Source organism: Lacerta agilis, chromosome 6 (assembly GCF_009819535.1).
Source record: "Lacerta agilis isolate rLacAgi1 chromosome 6, rLacAgi1.pri, whole genome shotgun sequence".
In the NCBI taxonomy this organism is placed as follows: Eukaryota; Metazoa; Chordata; class Lepidosauria; order Squamata; family Lacertidae; genus Lacerta; species Lacerta agilis.
In genome coordinates this window covers 94,132,836-94,137,541 of record NC_046317.1, presented here as the reverse complement: position 1 = coordinate 94,137,541, position 4,706 = coordinate 94,132,836, and positions in this window count along the sequence as shown.

The following is a 4,706-nucleotide window of genomic DNA, read 5'->3' as shown; positions in this document are numbered from 1 at the left end:
ATCATTTGGGGGTGGGGAGAGATCCAGTGGCCTGTCATCCCAGTCTTATATTTACTCCCCCTGGGAGTCCTGGAAAGCTGAGCAGGCCAGATGGGGTGGTGGAAGGATTTGGTGGGAGGAGACATCATGCCACCAGTCAGCAGATCCCAGGCCCGCCTGTCATAGAATCATAGAGTTGGAAGAGACCACAAGGGCCATCCAGTCCAACCCCCTGCCAAGCAGGAAACACCATCAAAGCATTCCTGACAGATGGCTGTCTGGCCTCTCCTTAAAGACCTCCAAAGAAGGAGACTCCACCACACTACTTGGCAGCAAATTCCACTGCCGAACAGCTCTCACTGTCAGGAAGTTATTCCTAATGTTTAGGTGGAATCTTCTTTCTTGTAGTTTGAATCCATTGCTCCATGTCTGCTTCTCTGGAGCAGCAGAAAACAACCTTTCACCCTCCTCTATATGACATCCTTTTTATATTTGGACATGACTATCATATCACCACTTAACCTTCTCTTCTCCAGGCTAAGCATACCCAGCTCCGTAAGCCGTTCCTCATAAGGCATCGTTTCCAGGCCTTTGACCATTTTGGTTGCCCTCCTCTGGACACGTTCCAGCTTGTCAGTATCCTTCTTGAACTGTGGTGCCCAGAACTGGACACAGTATTCCAGGTGAGGTCTGACCAGAGTGGAATACAGTGGTACCATTACTTCCCTTGATCTAGATGCTATACTCCTATTGATGCAGCCCAGAATTGCATTGGCTTTTTTTAGCTGCTGCATCACACTGGTGACTCATGTCAAGTTTATGGTCTAACAAGACTCCTAGATCCTTTTCACATGTACTGCTCTCAAGCCAGGTGTCACCCATCCTGTATTTGTGCCTTTCATTTTTTATTTTTTATTTTGCCCAAGTGTAGTACTTTACATTTATCCCTGTTAAAATTCATCTTGTTTGCTTGTTTGCAGATTGCTTCAATCTGTTAAGGTCATTTTGAAGTGTGATCCTGTCCTCTGGGGTATTAGCCACCCCTCCCAATTTGGTGTCATCTGCAAACTTGATCAGGATGCCCTCAAGCCCATCATCCAAGTCATTCATAAAGATGTTGAATAAGACTGGGCCCAATACAGAACCCTGTGGCACCCCACTAGTCACTTCTCTCCAGGATGAAGAGGAGCCATTGATGAGCACCCTTTGGGTTCGGTCAGTCAGCCAGTTACAAATCCACTGAATGGTAGCATTGTCTAGCCCGCATTTTACCAGCTTCTTTACAAGAATATCATGGGGCACCTTGTCAAAGGCCTTGCTGAAATCAAGATAGGCTACATCCACAGCATTCCCTTCATCTACCAGGCTTGTAATTCTGTCAAAAAATGAGATCAGATTGGTCTGACATGACTTATTTTTCAGAAACCCATGCTGACTTTTAGTGATCACAGCGTTCCTTTCTAGGTGCTCACAGACCGTTTGCTTAATGATCTGCTCTAGAACCTTTCCTGGTATTGTTGTCAGGCTGACTGGGCGGTAATTGTTTGGGTCCTCCTGATGAGGAGGACCCAAACAAGCCCTCCTGATGAGTTTTTTGAGATTGTTGTCTTGTTCTTCTTGGGGAGCCGTTCCCCAAAATGGGTCCTGCCGGCTGGGAAGTGGAGGTGCCTGGCAAGTGGCTTTTCTCAGAAGAACTCTCTTCCCATCAATGGACTTCCTCCTCCCTGGGAAAATGAGGCACATTCTTTTCACACAACCATAGACTTGCAGAGTTGCTAGGTTTTGTATAAGGTAAAGGGTAAAGGGACCCCTGACCATTAGGTCCAGTTGTGTCCAACTCTGGGGTTGCGGCGCTCATCTTGCGTTACTGCCCGAGGGAGCCGGTGTACAGCTTCCGGGTCATGTGGCCAGCATGACTAAACTGCTTCTGGCGAACCAGAGCAGCGCACAGAAACACCGTTTACCTTCCTGCTGGAGCGGTTCCTATTTATCCACTTGCACATTGATGTGATTTTGAACTGCTAGGTTGGCAGGAGCTGGGAGCGAGCAACGGGCGCTCACCCTGTTGCGGGGATTTGAACCACCGACCTTCTGATCAGCAAGCCCTAGGCTCTGTGGTTTAACCCACAGCGCCACCCGCGTCCCGTGTAAATAAATACATCATGATGACACCATCGTCTCTGCTGTCCCTGAATTCAAGGAAACCAAACCCTAGGTCAGTGCCTGGAACCCCTGGAGTCTCGCTTGGAGTAGCAGGCAACCTGATGAATTGCCATTTTCAGTGGCATTGGGTGCCATAATGATTTTCAGAAGCCACTTGGAGGGAGGCTTGATCAAACTTCCAATGAGGTTTGATCAAGCCAATGTGCACAGGATTGCAGCCTTAACCGCAGGATGCCGAAAGAACACCCTGACTTCATTTAGTAATTTCCTCTTGGAAGTGGCCTCAGCTCTCAGCCTCTTCCCTCTCCACTCGGAAGCAGCAATATGGCAAAAGGCAGGAGCTGGTTTCAGAGGAGAAGGGAAAAACTCTCAAGAAGGAGACTAAGTGGGGTGGGATGATTATTCTTTAATGGAATGAGAGGAGAGAAGAGGCTCTGGTATTTTTTTTAATGACATAGTGGTATGAAGATGTGCCTTGACCTCTAGAGCATTAGACACCATGCAGGATGGGACAATGATTCTGGGCCTCCGCTTGGGTTCTGCTGTAGACGAGAGAGAGAGAGAGAGAGAGAGAGAGAGAGAGAGAGAGAGAGAGAGAGAGAGATGGAGAGAGGGGGGGGGAGAGGGAGATTTAAAGCTGAAGAAGAGGTTCTGCCCTTGTAGGAAAAGTGAGTCATACCTGCAATTATTTAATCAATTCATTGAAGATCGCCCCCACCCCCTCAAAATCAACTTCCAGAGTCTTCCACAAGTGCAACTGGGGGATATGTTTGTGCTGGGTCTAATTTTGCAAATTTCCTGCCCCATTAAAACACAAGGAAGTGAACTGCTGGCACAGTTTGATTCTGCAGAAGGAATGCTGCTGTCAGTTCTCAGAGGCATCCACCAGATGGCTCTGTGCAATGCCTATTCCTCTGTGCAATGCCTATTCCTTAGCCTATTCCTTAGTTACGAAATGTGACAAATTTCAGCGCTATTCCTTAGTTACGAAATGTGGCAAATTTCAGCGCTTAGAGTCAGCCTGTAAGAATGTTTTGTGGGTGACCGAAGCCAATTGGAGGCTGAACAAAGTGAAGAGGAAGTGGCTTCAGTTCAGCTCTTTGTTCATCATTCTTCCCATGGATCTTCACAACAACCCTGTGTGGAAGGTCACGTATAGAGTTCGTAGCTGTGGAAATGTATCTCCACAGAGAGTAGGAATAAATGGACAGTTCCCCCAATGGAGGGGTGAAGAAAGTGGAGTCCCCCAAGGATCATTTTGGGGACCTGTGCTTTTTTTTAACCTGGTTCAGAAGCAATCTAGAATTCAACCCTAACTCTAGATTGCTTATGAACGGTGAAGTGGCCGCCCCAAATTTACCAACCATCTGCCTGATTTCTCATCACTACTACTGGTTGCAGTGAGATTCATCTGTTCTGGTTTGGTTGTTTACTCTCAGAAGATTTCCGTGCTTTGGGGGCTCTGCAAAACTTTGCCACATGTTCTTCCTTGTTGCAATTAAAGCAAATGACTTTTCTGGCTTGAGCCTTTCAGTTGGGACACATAGCTTGAGTTACTACAATGTCTTGAACTCCTTATTGGAGATTGCTCTCGTCTCTCCACACATTCTATTAAATGTCCAATAAGATCATCAAGTGTTAAATCTGTAAAGGGATCCCCCTGTGCAATAAACAGTTTGAACTCACATCCTAGTGACCCCAGAGTAATAGAAGCAGGACCTTCTATCAGTAGGAACTTGGGGGAACTGAGTCCCGGCACCTCTCAGGTGGGTGCCACTGCAATTCAAAGAAAAGGGGAGCATTCATGGTGAGTCCCAGCACCTCTTTTTCTATAAAAATAGCACTGAATAGAACCATAGCATTGTGGAGCTGGAGCAGACCCCAAGGGTCATTCAGTCCAGCACCCTGCAAGGCAGGAATCTCAACTAAAGCATCCATGACAGATAGTCATCCAATCAGGGGCGTAGCAAGGGGGCGGGGGGCGGCCCGCCCCGGGCACCGCCCTGCTAGGGGCGACACTTTGGGCGGTGGCCCTGCCCCCCTGGGTTTTTTTTAAAGGCTATTTTTGGTGCTGCCGGGGTGGAGCTGCCGGGGCCGCCAGCGAGGCGGGGTGTCACCCCCCTCGCTGGCCGCCCCTGTGGTGCTGCCCCAGCAGCGCCGAAAATAGCCCCTGCCCTCCAGCGGCTTTTTGCACCGCTGGCTGGCTTGCGGAGATGGCGCAAGGAGAGGGGCGGGCCACCAAGGAGGGATGACACCCCTCTTCGCTGACCCACCCCTCTCTCTGCCCCACTTGCGCTCCCCCAAGGGGGCCCGGGCGGCGGCTTCAGGAGTCTCTGCGGGCTGCAGATAGTCCCGAAGCCGCAGCCTGGCACCCCTTTGTGCTACAGCAGCGGCTTCGGGACTCTCTGCAGCCCGCAGAGGCTCCCGAAGCCCCCGCCTGGCATCCCCTGGGGGCGGGGCGTTGCAGCCTGTGCATGCGTCATGACGTCATGACGCACGCACACGCCGTGATGCCCTGCCCCCAGGGGTGCCTCTTGGATTCCCACTCCAGGCAGCCAAGGGGC